Below are 17,355 nucleotides of genomic sequence, written 5' to 3'. Positions count from 1 at the left end.
ACTACAAAAATCGAGTCCGAACTGTAGCACGAGGCCCACGCGGGCGCTGTTACAAGGATCATCATGTTACAACACCCTATGAAGCAATTATGCAACAAACATGAGACAAGCATGCAAGGGTGGCCTTAAACCATAAAGGGGCAGACCTTAATCCACCCCAAAACAGTGGCCAAAAGTGCCCAAAATGGTGGACAAACACTCATGCCAACATGCAAGCCAAGGGTCCTAAGGCTAAAGCACAAAAAGGGAACACTTTACTTCCACTAACATGACCATTCATGGCATGAATTAGACAAGCAAAAACAGAAACTTAGCATGCAAAATGGACTCCAAACCCACTGATATGGTAGCTTAAAAGGCTCCAATGAGATGTATGCACCAAAGCTCATTTCTAGGCATAAAAGGGCACACCTTCAAAACATGAAAGAGGTCACATATGCAAACATACAAACATGATTTATGGACTGAAATATGATCCTAAATGATGCCAAATCATGAGGATGGTCTAAGCTATGCATGCTAGAGGTCAATATGCTTAAAGCTTACAAGCCAAAACACAAAGAGAGGACACCAAACATGGCAAACATGACTGAAACAGATGGCCAACAGCCCTTAAACATGGTAAAGTGATGCCAATACCTTCATGAAATTAGGCTAATACATGCAAGAATCATGGCTTAAACACAAGATGCATTTCTAGGCCCAATAGGGGAATGTAAAGCAAGTATGTTAAGCATGCAAAAGGGCACAAATCCAACCAAAAACAGAGATGACATATGACCTAGAGACACCCAAAAACCTCTCAAATAGGGCAAAAAATGATCAAGCATGCATGTTGCCCTTTAAGCTAAAAGACAAGGAGATGAGGCAATGAAGGGAGAGGGGTGTCCCTCCCCTATACAAGACTTCAAACCACCTTCCTCACCACTGAAAATCCACTGGTTTTCAGTGGTGAGAAGGCCAAGATACTCAAGCAAACAAGGCCTCACAAAGGAGGCACCAAAAAGGCCAAATAAGGCCTAAGAGGGTGAGTTTGAACTCAAACCACAAAACAACCTTAATGAAAGTTCTTAAGCATGAAAATATAAGCTTTTTTTATGTTATGCACAAAGCCTAAATCAGCAAGCAAGACAAGTAAGAAACTAGTGCAAGTTTGGGGAAACTAAAGCAAAGTGATTACCCTTGAAGAACCTTTGAAGAACAGATGATCCAGCCACCTTCTATTGACCAAAACCAGCCCAAAACCTCAACAAACAACCCTCAAAGTGCCTCAAAGTCGAAGCAAGGTGTGTTAGTGTGTGTGTTAGTGCAAAACTAAGGTAGAAATACACTTTAAGGCCACCAACACACACAAAGGAGGAGAGAGGGGGAAATATAGAGAGAGAGTGTATGTATATGTATAGGCTCTGGTTTTCTCTTCAAACTTGCTAACCAAGAACAAGGAGAAGAGCTCTCCTCTTATAGAAGTCCCTCTTGCAAAGCTTACACAACAAGCTTGCTTAGAGGGAAATCCCTCCATACACGTGTATGGAGGGGAACAGAGTTGGTGCCAGCTATCACAGCTGGCACAAAATATCTATATAAAGTAGATGAACAGTAGTCGGCTGCTCAAAAATGCTATTTTGACAAAATTGAGTGCCGACCGGCAACAAATAGTGCCGACCGGCAATATAGATTGCCGATGGCAACAAAACACCAGCCGGTGGCCTCTGGCCATGGCCGGTGATGTGTGGGGGTGCCTCACAAGGCATTCCTTGCCCCTTCAAGGCAAAACACAAGTATTTGGTGCAAAGCCAAACACTAAACAATCGATTTCGGAGATCCTGAGGCAAGGCGCGTAGCCGAGACCTCCAGGAACTCCAAACGAACACAAACAAGGGTAATCACCAAGTGTTCCAATGGTGACGTCCAAGTCTTGAGGACGGTCAAAAATGGGGTGTCTACAGCGCTATTTTGCGCACCTCAATCGCACTGTTTTGTGCAGTTTACATTCGCACTATTTTGAGCATCGCACTGTTTTGTGCAGTTTATCATTCGCGCTATTTTGCGCACCTCCATTGCACTGTTTTGTGTAATTTATCATTCGCGCTATTTTGCACACCTTAATCGCACTCTTTTGTGCAGTTTATCATTCGTGTTATTTTGCGCACCTCCATCGCACTGTCTTGTGCATTTCAAATCAATCGCGCTGCTTAGCGTATCGCACTATTTTGTGCATTGTACCATTCGTGCTATCTTGCGCATCTCACCTGTACTTGTTAGTGCATTGTATCGCGCTATCTTGCGCACCTTATCTGTATCGCACTGTTTTGTGCATTCACCTTGCTCGTATTGTTTTGTACACCTTTAGCATCGCACTATTTTGTGCATCTGTTTAGCACTGTTTTGTGCATTCACTCTGCATCGCACTGTCTTGTGCACTCCCTGGTCCAGGAGACCTTAAATCCTCTGGTCTAAGGAGACCTTAAATCTTGCATCATCATTCGCGCTGTTTTTGCACATCGTACTTGCATTTTACTTGCATTTCTTCGCACTGTCTTGTGCACTCCCTGGTCTAGGAGACCTTAAATCCTCTAAAGGTGCAATTCCTTTGGTGTTTGTCGTGCCCGAACGACTTCTGGTGGTCTGGTATAGCCACCTGCCTGTGTTTGCGGTGAGTTCCTAGGAGACCAACTGAGACGGTGGAAACTAGAGTTCGAATGGCTTATGCCTAGAACACAAAGGTTCGGGATTTCCGAGACTAAAGTCTGGTTTAAATATCCAGGGGTATATCCTCGGCTTGAAATCTGTATGGCAGCCTCATAGATTGAGATAGCATCTGTATGAATCCTCAATTACAGTGCATTGCATGAATCCTCAATTATCAAACCGGCTTCGCGTAGTGTATAAGTCCAATTATCAAACCGGCTTCGCGTAGCGTATAAGTCCAATTTTCAAACCGGCTTCGCGTAGCGTATAAGTCCAATTATCAAACCGGCTTCGCGTAGCGTATAAGTCCAATTATCAAAATATTTTTGCATATCATTTTGTATCCTGCCCCTGAACTACGCCAGTTTGATTCCTTGCAAAGGGATACGTAGGCAGCCTGCGGGTGCAACCATTTATTTATCTATATTTTGTTTGTTTGTCCAAGTCTTCGGCCTTGTCAAAAATGGGTTGTCTCTAGGCTTTGACATTCACTCCCGTCACTTCTTGACTTCCGAGTTCTGTCAAAAAGGGGCAACTGTAGACACCCCATTTTTTACTACCTTTAAGACTTGGATGTGACTGATGGTTTACTTGGTGGAGAAAGGTGTGCAGGGGAAAGGTGCAATTTCTTCGACAAAGAGAGAGTCAAATCTCAACTTCATACCCCTGTTCTGGATCAAAACAATCTTGATCAAAAGATTTTAGTCTTAAAACCCTCTCTCTCAAAAACGTTTTTGAAATAAAGTTCCTACGATGTTCTGACGCTCGCATTTTGTTAAATGTTGCGCTTTTCGGTAAACCGAGCAAGGGCAAAGTGGAAAAGAATGAAAGAGAGATGAAATCTTTGAAAAAAAATTTCAAAATACCTTACTTAGGGGTTTGAAGTTGAAGAAAAGAGGAGAAGAGGGAAGAAATCCAGTTGGGGGAGAAAGTGGGCATGAACCGTTAAGAAAGAGTCGAACAGCCCTCACCGAATCGGACCTATTCATTGGCATACATGGAATCAAGCTATGTGGCCACCACCGTTGGATATAATACTTCTGGGGCTTCATTTTGCACTCAAGAATCTCCAAAATCCAATTCCGGATGGGGAAGATATAGTTGATTAAAGTAGGGCATCACTCCGGTTGGACTGAAATCTGCACGGCTTCACCAAAAAGGGCATAACTTTTTTCACAAGAGAAATTTTAATGCAAGGTTTGTGCCATTGGAAAGCTAATTTCCGGGGCTTCAATTTGGACACTTGAACGTCCACCATTGGACCTTCCTACCACCCACCGGCCACTTTTCTTTCCGACAGTCCATTTTTTTGTCCTGAAAGTATCTGGCCGGCCAGAAAACCTAGCAGGCCGGCCACCTAGCTGGTGAAATGACCTTTTTGCCCTTTTTGAGTTGGCCGGCCATAATCCTTGCCCCAAGTACATTCTAGCCATGTATTTTGTTTTACACTTCACCCATGTCTGAGGATTTGGCACTTTTGGAGGGAAACTTGACTCATTTTCCCTCCATTTCCCCCCCCCCCCTTTTTCCCCTCTTTGGCCTATATATCAGCAGCTCCAGCTGCTAGTTTAGGGTTACAAAATTTCCCTTTAAACCTCTTGCATTATATCGCTCTCCATCTCTATTCCAAGCTCAAAACCTTTCAAGTCCTACACCCCTTTCCACACCACCACCAAGCACCACACCACCATCATCCATTCCAGCAGCTTCAGGGACATTTTCAGAGCTAAAGAGCCACCAAACTCAAGCCAAGAGTTGCCTAAAGTTTGGTCTTCAAGGGTAAGCACCATTTTCCCTCTTTTTGAGCTTATTTTGTATGCTTTCTAAGTCATTCTTGCTTGCTGTTTTGGGCTCCAACCCTAACTGAAACTAGGCTTATTTTGAGCTATTTTTCATGTTTGTTTAAGGGTATTTACCTGTTTGAGGCCTCCTTGTTGCACCTACTTCATTACCCCTCTTGTATGCCATTGTCTTGTGTAGTATTTTTGGCCTATGTATATACTGTTTTGAGCTCTGTCATAAACTGAAAAGTAGCTTATTTTGAGCCCTTCTTCAACATTGTTGAAGGGCTCATTGCTGTTTGAGGCTTTCATTTATCAGTTGCCTTTATATCCCTTTTTTGGCTCCATTTTTGCATGATTCATTAGCCTCTTGTGGTTCTGTTTTTGGACTCTGGTCCGAACTTAAAACAGCCTTATTTTGACTCTCTATTCATGTTTCATTAAGGGTATGTCACTATTTGAGGCATCCTTTATATACTTTGTGTTATATCTCACTTTTTGGCCGTATTTTGCATGGCATTTTGAGCATTCTTGCATACTGTTTTTGGCCCGGTCATAAACTGTAAAAGGTCATATTTTGGGCCCCTCTTCAATGTTGTTGAAGGACCCTCAGCTGTTTGGGGCCAGCAGCTGTGACTTGTTTCTTTATCTCACATTTAGGGCCATTTTTGCGCATCGGTTTAGCCCTATTTGTGTTTTCTGTTTGGCCTTCTTTAAAACTGTAAACATGCTTTTTTTAAGGCTTCCTTGAATCTGTCTTAATATGTCATGATCAAATAATGCATGCTTGATGTAGCTACAAGCCATTTCATGTGCTTAATCTTGCATTTCGGGACCATTTCATGCATCGGGTGCTATATTGTCATGATTCGGGGCTGTTTCGGGTCATATTTTAGCCCTGAAATTTGCATGCTTGTATGCCATATTCCATGCCTTGCCATGTCTTGTTAGAGTGGCATTTTATGCCTTAGGGTCAGTCCTCGGTTTGCGTGCATGTGTGCACGCATTTCGAGTGTCTCATTTTCATCCCATGGCCTCTGATGTGAGTGTGGCTGAGGTCCACTCGTGTTGGTGTAAGTCCATTGTGCATTGTGTATCCCATTTCATTTCATAGCATTGTGTATGCTAGGTTGCATGTTAGCGCATTGTGTATGCCATGTTACCTCGTGCATCGTGTATGCCATTTCATAGCATTGTGTATGCTAGGTTGTATCTTAGTTGCATTTCATGCATATCATGCATCTTGCATTGTGTTTGGGATAGGAGTTAGCCCGGGCACGGGAAATGAGGTACGTTTCACACTCCGAGTGACGGAACGTGTCTCAATTCTCCAGTCACCGACACTCCGGATCATCCATGATGGAGTTAGGTTTTAGTTGAATTTTCATGTGCATTCATTCTATATTGAGTTGCACATTTCGACTCCTCGACCATCATGCATCGAGATGCGTGATTGGTGGCACGAGGATCGAGACATGCATACATATGTGAAAATACATTGCTATGCCCCTTTTCTGCTCTCTGTTGCAGTAAATCAAGAATCAGCAGTCTTCCGGGGCTTGGCGCGCTTTCCAAGAAATCATTGCAAAACAGAGGCTGATTGGGGCATCTCAGTGGATTTCCGCGCAAGGCAGCCCAAACATACATCATTCAGAAGAGTCAAGGCAGTCCCTGGCTTGCATGCCAGTTTACAGCTTTCTTAGTTAATTTGTAAATTAATTAGGAATTTGTATATATTTGGACTGTATTATTTGGACTGTACTATTTATTTGGACCCTCTGCGCGAGGGCAATACTGTAATAAGTGTGCGTGTGTGTGATGTATGTCTTCCAACCCCACGTCTTTCTTCCCTTTTATTTACCTGCTTATGATGGTTAGATTAGGGCATGTTTCAATTAGCATACAGTATGATAGCATGTTTGCATTCATTCATCTGTTTTGCATGCACCGGGCTTGGCGCATCATACTAACTGCATTATATTTTCAATTCCAAGTTGAGTACTTGTTAGCTGTTGCATTCTATATGCCATGTTTAGAATAGCCGAGCCTACTATAGTTGCATTTTGCATGTGTTGCATTAGGCATTTCTGTATATTTAGGATCATGCATGATTTCTAACCTAGCTTTTGTTTTGGCTTGGAGTACTCGGTGAGTTTTATGCTTTAGCATCCTTGCATGCGTGTGAGTGACTGCCATGAATAGCATGCTTACCATGAGGCTATGTGCTTATGTGATATAAACTGCCTGAATGCCTGTGGGTGAAGGTTGGGTTATTTGGATTGGAACAATTCATCAAATGTGTGTTTTAAGTCCACTAGATAGTGGCAAAATCATGTTTTCTAAGCCCACCTGAGGGTGGCAAATCCACATCTTAGCCTACTTGCGAGTAGCACCATCAAACCATTTTCAAACAAACAAACATGAAATGTTTTGTTCCAATTCAGGCGACCCAGTCTATACTTGTATGCTGAGCGCATCACATAGTAATCTAGGCTAATAACCGGAATAAGAACACACAATGTTTTCAAAATTTGATATCATGGTTAGTAGAGGCCGATCTTTGAGCGGGCGAGCGGGGGTGCTCACGAAGTGACCTTCCCCAATCGTACCCAAGTTCCCGAGCCGAGGCAACTTTGGTGATGACGGAAACGTGGCCTTAGGCAACGAGTCAGGGTTTCCTAAATTTCCCAAAAATAAAATATTTAGGTGGCGACTCTGTATCTGGCAAAGCAGTCCATGTTTGGCACTTCTTTTCTAAAAATCTGTTTTTTCTCAAAACGATTTGCCGAATTTGGACTCTTTGGTTCAGACTTAGAACTGTGACAATTTGAAGAGTCCTGAGCTGTAGTGACCCCAATATCGAACAGAACGGGAGCTCACCCTCCCGGGGCGTTCGGGGGACGTCTACAGGTGGCTCACAATTCCTTCCACCTAGCTTCCAAGGCCTTTACCCTTGTGTTTCCCACCTTGTTGTCAACCTTTTTTGAGCTTTTTAATACTGAATTTCAGAGTTATTTCAAAGGCTAAAACAATGTTTTGAAGTCTCAAAAATGGAGGGGGTAGCCTCCCCTCCTTGTGCTTGTTTACTAACTTACATAGCTCAATATTTTAGCTTATTGTTCTAGCTATTTTTGTCTTAATCTCAGCATGTTTTAGGATTGATTTAGCACTATTTTAGGGCTATTTTTAGCAGTTCATTGCATTTGAGCTTTATATTGCATGCTTGTAGTGTAATTGTCCTCATAGGATTGGTGGTTTAGGCCTTAGCCACCAACATATTTGAGTTGATAGTGTTTATTTCTTGTTTTCCATGCTTGTAATCACCTCTAATCACCTCTGCAACCTCTCTCCTTTCTTGACTTTTTCTTTTCTTTGAAAGTTGTTTTAAGCTACTTGTTTGTTTAAGCTTGAGATTGAAGTCTTGTGCTTAATGGTTTAATCCCTTTAGGGGTTCATTACCAACAGCATGACACTTCTCTCATGCCTAAAACAACTCTTGGTTTGGTACTCCTTTCCATTAAAGGACTTAAAGCTAACTCTTGGACTTAATTGACTAAAGAATGGTTGGCAATTAAAATGGAGTAATAAAATGAGAACTAAAATGATGCAAGATAATAACTTGGTTATGGTTCAATCAGACGTTAATTAAACCCTTGAGTCTTGAATCGTTTCATACTTGTTAGTGATATAAATGGTTCAAGAGACAATGTCAACCACTTCCCTTGATCAATCCATAATTGGTTGCAGGTTTGAGAGTCTTTATTTGTTGCATTTATTAAACTTGTACACTTTGATTCATAGGCCATCATGCAATGAAATTGCATCGATTGATGGTTTGTGAATCAAATTTACCACTCCTTTGAGCTGTTTGGTGATAAGGAGGGGTAAGTTCTGCAAATAACCCTTGAGAATACCTTATTTGTGCTCTGTATGCCTTCTATTGCAGTAGTAAGAACCAAACATCAATGGCCAGCAAGCCACTTTTTGTGGTTGACAAGCCACTGTTTTTGGACAGTAAGCTATCATTTGTGCTCGGTAGGCCACCACTTCTAGCCTACTGGCCACTTTTGTAAAATTGAGCAGCAGTGTTTTTGGAACAGAACAGAGCAGTGGCTGAGGTGAAAGAGGTTATACTATGCAACAGAAGCATTCTAGCAACAAAACAGTGTGTTTTTCAAGTGGAAAGCTGCACATGCATGAGCATCCCTCGCTTTCTGGGGCTAATTAGTTAATTTAGTAACTTTATTTATATTGTATTCATGTTGTATTTAATTAGTTAGATAGTTAGAATCTTGTAATTAATTAATTAGTGTAATTAATTAGTTAGTTTCAATTTGTAATAATTAGTTAGAATAGTTAATTAGTTATGATGTTGTAATAACTAGCTAGCATAGTTAGTTAATTCATTTTGTAATAGCTAGTTAATTAGTTTAGCCAGTTAGTTTATTCAGACCCTCTTGCTCGAGGGCAAGCAGTTATAATAATGTGTATTCTTCCAACCCCACGTCTTTCTCCCTTTTATTTACCTACTTATGATGGTTAGATTAAGACATCATGGTTTGTTTAGCATCTCCCATGCCTTACATCCATTGTCTTGCATGCATGAGGTTCGGCTCATCATTCTAAACTTGCATTGTTAGTTTAACGCTTCTTTGAATGCGTGCTTAGACTGCATGCTATCAAATTGATTCATATGCCATATTAGTAGCCAAGCCTAGTAATTGCATATTGTGTGTATTGCATTAGTCATATTGCATAGTTAGGATCATGCATTTTTCTAACTATTTTGTTTCTTTTGGCTCTCCTCAGAGTGCTAGGTGAGTATTTATGTGTTTTAGCATATTTGCATTGTACGTTGATGTTTCCATATTTAGCATGTTCACTATGAGGCTAAGTGCTTAAATGATAAACTGTTTGAATGCCTGTGGATGTAGGCTAGTTGCTTGAATTAGAATGGTTTAATTCATGTACATTTAAGCCCACTTTTTCGAGTGGCACATTTACAAACTCTTTTCAAAACAAACATGAAATCAAGTGCTTCAATGTTTACAAGTTAGTCTATACTTGTGTGTGGGTGCATCACATAGTAATACTAGCCTAATAATCAGAAGAAGAGCATATAATGCAGATAAGAATCACATCACGATTAGTAGAGGCCGATCTTTGATCGGGCGAGTGGGGGTGCTCAATTCATCACATTCCCCTCTTGTACCTAAGTTCCCAAACCGAGACAATCTTGGTGATGACAAACATGTGGCCTTTGGCACGAGTCATGGGTTTCCTAAATTTTTCAAAAATATTTAGGTGGCGACTCTGTATTTAGCAAAATAGTCCATTTTTGGCAATTTGATTCAAAATCAATTTTCCAAAAGATTTGCCGGATTTGAACTCTTTGGCACTTATCTATTTCACATTGCATTGGTGATATCAGATTCAGAACAGCGGGAGTCTGATATTGTAGGGCTTATTCGTCTTCCGAAGGGAGTGCGAAAAGTCAAGCTACACTACTCCATCTATCATCCTGTTAATTGAGGAAAAGTAAAGAACAAAAAAGCACATATAATCTAAGTCATGTTGTTTTTCCTTCATCAATCAAATAAGCCTGTGGTTTAAAATTATGCCCACAAAAGGAAAAATAGAAGATTATAATTTATAAACTTTCCTTACTTTTCCCCTCAAAAGCTTCACCCTGGAACATTTTTCTCCCCAACCAAACAGAGCATGTGGCAATGAAAGATAAATTGTGTCTTTACTGAATCTTACTTTAATCACGTTCTATGCTCTCTTTTTTTCATTTTTTTTTTTTTTTGGAAAGGGGGAGGGAGAGGTGAGTATATGGCAATGAAAGATAAATTGTGTCTTTACTGAATATTACTTTAATCAAGTTCTATCCACTTCTCTTTTTTTTTTTCTTTTTTTTTCGAAAGGTGAGTAAAAGATATTTTTGTTGTCCAAATATTAACAACAAATCCACGAACTGCAATCTGAAAGTTTTCAACCATTCAATTTAATGTTATTGTTTGGAACTCACCAACATATACAGAGCAGAAAATGTGATTCCTGCAGATGCAGATGTAACCAGCATGTAACTAATTGTGTACAGAGGTTTGTTCAAAGAGATACCTAAAAGGAAAACAAAAAGTCAAATATTGGTGATGTGAAGCGTATAAATTTGTGGATTTAAATCCATATTTTAATTTCCTGGCATCCCTCTCAAACGAACAGGAGCACCCAAGGTCAATTTCAGCCAAGTAGGAAAAAAATAAAAATAAAAAATTTCTAACATTGGCAGTGCAGAAAATCCCATTTAGCATTATCATTATTTCCCTTAATTTTTTAATTTTCCTACTAATACCTTGTCTTCTTAAAAAGTAAAAATAATAAGTAAGAAGAAAAATGATAGTCATCATTAAGCATACCTACTAGGGCAAGGAACAATCCAATTCCCAAAAATGAAAATGAAAATATGCACCAGTTGTATAACCGCTCTTTATGGTCCTGTAACACATTTCAAAAACGTTAAATTCCCTTTATTTATGTAACTAATAGGAACACAACAAATGATTTCGGCCATTCACGGTATGTATCTCTGAAATAAAATTGCGTCTCCATGAATGAATTGTCTTTTGAGTCCTCTAATAAAGGGAATGCTTACATTCTAAAAGTGTAATATAAGCATTAAGCAATAATATTTTTGGAAACTGTCTCATTTTCATCCAGGGAATGCGCAAAATTATTAACTTAACAGCAATAACATATGGCCATTTATCTAGATTTATTCTTAAATCCTGCATGTATTGGCATTAATTTTTTTTACAGAGTAAACTCACCAATCGAGTTTTGTGAAATGCTAGGCTTCCTGAAAAAATATCAAAAAAAGCTTCATGAAGATTCTCCATCTTTAGATTAGTTTGTAGTATTTTATTGTATGTCATGCAATCACCCATAAATTAGTTTCATGAAGTTTTTCTTGATATTTCTTTCATGAAGCGTAGCATTACTCTTTGAGTTTTCTAAGAATACACGTGTCCATTAAAGTCTAGCTGTAAACACCAAAATTAAGAGAAAAGATAAAAAGTAGAGAACAAGGGAACAATCAATTGGTGCAAAGATGTCTTACCTGTAATTGTCCAAGAATGTGGCCATACTAAAGTCCAATTATGCACGTCACAGTAGCTATCAAGGAACTTCAAATACAGGGTGTCAGCAACACACATTACAACTCCTTGAAGGTTTAATAAACTATGAAGTACAGCCACTTCTGCATATCTAAACTCAAACTATTAAACAAATGTTCCTGAATCATATAAGTTACAAATCTAAATATGCTTTCATGACTAATCCAATTTAAGGAACCATTTAATCATAGCCAAATATAAATGACATCATATTACCGGTTCAAAATACCAATATCTCAAGTGTATTGAATTTTCATGTAATAGCAATGAAGACAGCAATGACAAGATGATACATAATAGAACAGAGGTTTTGAAGTACCATCATGAAGGAAAAAGAAAGGATTAGATTGGTCACGTTAATATATCTTCAGGATCAAAAGGAGCATGACACCATGACGGTGAATTATCTGAAAGTTGGCCAATGAAGGAAATATTGCATTCCTGTGAAGGGGATACCATATAGGAATCAATTGATTGCAGAATGTAAACCAGAATTTTACAAAATTTTACCTTCAGAATAGAGTTACCTTCAAGTTTCTATAAATAGGTTTGTATATAGATGATTAAGACCAAGAACACAACGATCTATCATTCCAACAGCATTACAGGCAGGTCCACGATCTCCTCTTGTGGAACATGTCACCTAATATGACAAACTCCATAAATGGAGGATTTAGATTATTTAACAAGTTTTTGTAATATGGATGACTATCTTCTGTGTAATTTCTCACATATTAGCAAGTATTATGCTATTATGTATGTCCCAATATCAAATAGAAGAAAGAAATGAGTTAATGCAATAATATTTGAGAATCACTATAATAACTAAGAATGGCATAGACATCCTTCTGTCTTAAGTTGACTTGAACACTACAAAACATGGTTTCCATAATAAATCACATGCATTGAAAAAACATGAAGATTGGAATATTCAAATTCAACAACAGTGATTGGAGATGAAAGTAAGCTCACACATTCTTTCCACTTCAAAGTCAACGAACTCACCTTCCAACCAACACACAATAAACACACACACACACAACCACACACAAAAAAAAAAAAAACAAAAAAAATAATTAAGTGTCTCCCTACCAACATCCCTAAAATTTCCAAAGAGAGTGTCAACTTGACAAATCGACTGTTGGCAGGAAAGTTAAGGAGTATAGAGCATAATCTTACGGTGTAAACAAGGCTTTCATTTGTGGGAGGCATAGAAGTTGAGCTTAGTAACTCGAATTTCCAATCTGGAACATACAGGCCATATGACAACCCCAAGTATGCTACCAACAAGGCACATGCAATGCACCTACAAAACAGCATTTCACATTATCACCAACTATTGAAGGGCACAAACTGAAAAAGGTAGAAGATAAAAAAAAATGATTTTTTTTTTCTATTTAACTGAATTAACCATTCATTTAAACATAAAATGTTTCAAACTTCGTTTCAAAAACTTTATGAACATTAGTTCATCTTATGAAGAATTAAAATTGGAACAAATGGAAAGTTAGCAATCAATATTGAGTGGGTGGATCATACCCATATATAAAATTTGATCTACTGAATTTCAACAATTATTTGAAAGTTTCAATACCAGAATCACAGTTGCATTTATTTATTTATTATTTTTAATTTAAGAATAGATAGATTTCTCACAAAATATATAATTGGGCATAGCGTTGTGATTTGGTTGCTTGGTTAATTTTAAGTACAATATAGTTTTAACTTAGATTATGATTTGTGAATTTAAAATCATCTAAGCTTATATGGTGCATATACGAAATGAGGTGATCCACATTGAACAATATGTTGAGGTGATTGATTCTTAAGACATTTTACTGGTATAATAAGTCACGAGAATGTCTAGTAGGATAGTTGAGAGATTAAAGTCAAATATTCCCTTTGGTGTGAAGTGCCACTCTTTTATTGTTATTCTTCCATTTGTAATTTTATTCTTATTTTTATTTTTTTTCTAACTTATGAAAAGCATATCTTCCATTTTCTTTCTCATGCTACTTAATTCACAAAAATCCTGAACTTTGCCCAAAGATGACCAGGTAAATGATTCAAAAACAATTTATTAATTTAAATACAGGCCATTTATACAAGTTTCTAATTGATTTTGGGAGAAACAATTAGGAAATTAGCTCTTTACTTCTTTTTCTTTTCTTTTCTTTTCTTTTTTTTTATTGATAATGCATCATCATACTATCCCGATGTTTGGAAGGGTAATAATATTTTTTCAGTTTTCATCATGATGCTCGACCTAATTCAATAGAATAAATGCTTGACAATTTAACATATCTGAAGTGAATGAGGTTAAACATCCAAGTATTCGTTGTCATCATTATCAAATGTGTTAACTACTCTTTCATGTCTCATAAAAGTTTTGAAAGATGAATCTAAATGTTTAGTAAAATCTATTAAGGACAGTTAAATATCCACCAAAACCCAATATTTCAACCCATAAAAGGAAACAAAAGAAGTAACATTAAAGTTTCTTCAAGTAAATAACTCCAACTTTTCAAATATTATGCACAAGCCTTGAACATTACAGAACGTAAAATGATGCCAGATATGGTAACTAACCATTGCCAATAATATCTCTTGAAAAACCTACTCCCCTCCACCTTTGACATGCTTCACTTTTCGTGCTCCTTTCGGAAGACGATAAGCCCTACAGTTCAAACTCCCATGGTTCTGAATCTGATTCCACAAGTGCAATGTGAAATAGAAAACACAAAATGGTCCAAATCCGGCAAATCTTTTGAAAAATTGATTTTGAATCAAAATGTCAAAAATCGACTGCTTTGCTAGATACAGAGTCGCCACCTAAATATTTTTGAGAAATTTAGGAAACCCATGACTCATGCCAAAGGCCACGTGTCCGTCATAACTAAGATTATCTCAGCTTAGGAACTTAGGTACGAGAGGGGAAGGTCGTGAATTGAGCACCTCCGCTCGCCCGATCAAAGATCGGCCTCTACTAATCATGATGTGATTCTTATCTGCATTATATGCTCTTGTTCCTATTATTAAACTAACTTACTATGTGACGCGCACACAAATATAGACTAATTTGCAAAAATTGGAATATTTTGATTTCATGTTTGGTTTGAAAATTGTGTTGAATATGTACCACTCAAAAAAGTGATCGCATATGTACATTACTCAAATTATTCCAATTCAAGCAATTAGCCATCATTCACAAGCATTCAAGTAATTTGTCATTTAAGCACTTGACCTCATGGTGAACATGCTTTGATATGACAACAACCACATTCATGCAATATGCTAAAACATAGAAATGTTCACCTAGTACTCCGAGGCGAGCCAAAAGACATAAAAGAGTTAGAGAAATGCATGATCCTAACTATGCAATATGACTAATGCAACGCATACAATATGCAATCTAAATAGGCTCGGTTACTTAACATAACATGTGAATCAATTTGATAGCATGCGGTCTAAGCACATATTCAAAGAAGTATTTAACTAACAATGCAAGTTAGAATGATGTGCCGAGCCCAATGCATGCAAGATAATGGATGCAAGGCATGCGAGATGCTAAATGAAATATGATGCCTTAAACTAACCATCATAAGTAGATAAATAAAAGGGAGAAAGACGTGAGGTTGGAAGACATACACATTATTACAATTGTGCCCTCGCGCAGGAGGGTCCGAATAAACTAACTAGCTAAGCCAATTACTATGAATTAACTAACTATTACAAACTGAATTAAATAATTAACTATACTAGCTAATTAATTATTACAACAAATTAAATAACTAGTCTAGAAATAATTAGAACACAAAATTAACTAAATATTTACAAGACAAAAGTAACTAACTACAACTAATTAATTACAAAAAATAGCTAAGCTAAGTAATTAGATTAAACAGCCCCGGGAAGCAAGGAGTACTCATGCATGCGCGCAGATTTCCACCCAAAAAAGCCACTGTTCTGCTGCCAGGAAGCCTCTGTTGTGTAGTTAGAACACTTGCACTGTTTTTCCACCTCAAAACCCGACCCTATTCTGTTAGAAAAACACACTGTAGGGTTTTGCAAAGGTGGCCGGCCGGCCAGAAGAGGTGGCCTACCAACCACAAAAGGTGGCCTGTCGACCATAAAAAGTGGCCTGCCAGCCACTAATGCCTGGTTTTTCTTGCTACAACAAAGAGCAAATAAAGCAAGCACAGGGTATTCTCAAGGGTTGTTTGCACAACTTACCCCTCCTTATCATCAAACAGGTCAAAGGAGTAGTAAACTTGATTCACAAACCATCAATTGATGCAATTTCATTGCATGATGGCCTATGAACCAAAGGGTGCAAGTTCAATAAATGCAATAAATGAAGACTCTCAAACCCCCTCCCTATCATGGATTGATCAAGGGAAGTGGGTGACAATGACTCTTGAACTGTTTACATCACTAACAAGTATGAAACAACTCATGACTCAAGGGTTCAATTAATGTCCAATTGAACCAAAACCAAGTTATTATCTTGTATCATTTTAGTCCATGTTTTATAGTTCCATTTTAATTACCTTTCCATTCTTTAACCAATTGAGTCCAAAAGTGAGCTTTAAGTCGTCTAATGGAAAGAAGCACTAAACCAAGAATTGTTTTAGGCATGAGAGAAGTGCCATGCCATTGGTAATGAACCCCCAAAGGGATTAAACCATTAAGCATAAGACCTCAATCTCATGCTTTAAACAAGCAACTAGTTTGAACCAACTTTCAAAGCAAAGCAAAGCAAAAGCCAAGAAAGGAAGGAGGTTGCAGAAGTGATTAGGGGTGAAAACAAGTATGGAAAGCCAGAAATGAACACTATCAACTCAAATAGGTTAGTGGCTAAGGCCTAAACCACTGAGCCTATGAGGACCATTACACTACAAGCATGTAACATTAAGCATAAATGGCACAACCAGCCCAAAACAGTCCTAAAGTAAGCAAAAACAGTGCTGGAATTTAGGTAAAAATAGCTAAAAGACTAAGCTAAAATAATAAAGAATTTAAGCTAGTAAACAAGCCAAAGGAGGGGTGGCTAACCCCTCTATTTTTGGAACCTCAAAACATGATTTTTAGCTTCTAAAAAACTCTAAAATTCAGTGGTAAAAACCTCATAAAAAGTTGATAACAAGGTGGGAAACACAAGGGTAAAAGCCTATGAAACATGGTTCAAAGAAGGGTGATCCACCCCTCTATCTTTAATGGCTTTAAACCACAAGTTTCAGCCCAAAATAAAAGTCCCAAAACAGTCTAAAAACAACAAGAAAAGATGGAGAACAAGTGGTGTAAAGATGGTACAAAAACACTAGAAAGTATACCTCTTGAAGAGAAATGCTTCTTTGAGTTACAAACCACCAATTTCACATTCTCAAGTGCCTTAAGAGCTCAAATTCAAGCTTAAATCAGCTCATCAAGAAGCTCTCTAGGTTTGGTTTAGAGTGTTTAGGCAAAGGCTATGCAAGTTGCAAGAGAAAGAGAGAATTGTAGAGAGAGGAATTTTCCAAAATTGGCTCTTCAAAAATATTTTCTCACTCCTAAAATTTTCTAACCTTAAAACCAAGAGAGAAGGTCCTCTATATATAGAAATATATGAGCTTCAGTCGAAAATATCTATATAGAGACAGGTGGAGCAATGTGGAAACAGTTGGCACAAATATCTGCAAAAAAAAATGACTTTTGACACAAGTGGCCAG

The 17,355-nt window shown here is 38.1% G+C and overlaps 1 pseudogene; it reads right to left on the bottom strand.

Moving 5' to 3' along the window:
- Positions 1-9,963: 9,963 nt before the first annotated feature.
- On the bottom strand, positions 9,964-16,205 carry LOC114307611 (uncharacterized; annotated as a pseudogene).
- Between the last annotated feature and the right edge of the window lie 1,150 nt (positions 16,206-17,355).

This window comes from Camellia sinensis, chromosome 2 (assembly GCF_055761805.1).
Source record: "Camellia sinensis isolate YWXY chromosome 2, ASM5576180v1, whole genome shotgun sequence".
NCBI lineage: Eukaryota > Viridiplantae > Streptophyta > Magnoliopsida > Ericales > Theaceae > Camellia > Camellia sinensis.
This window is presented reverse-complemented; position numbering and strand designations above follow the sequence as displayed.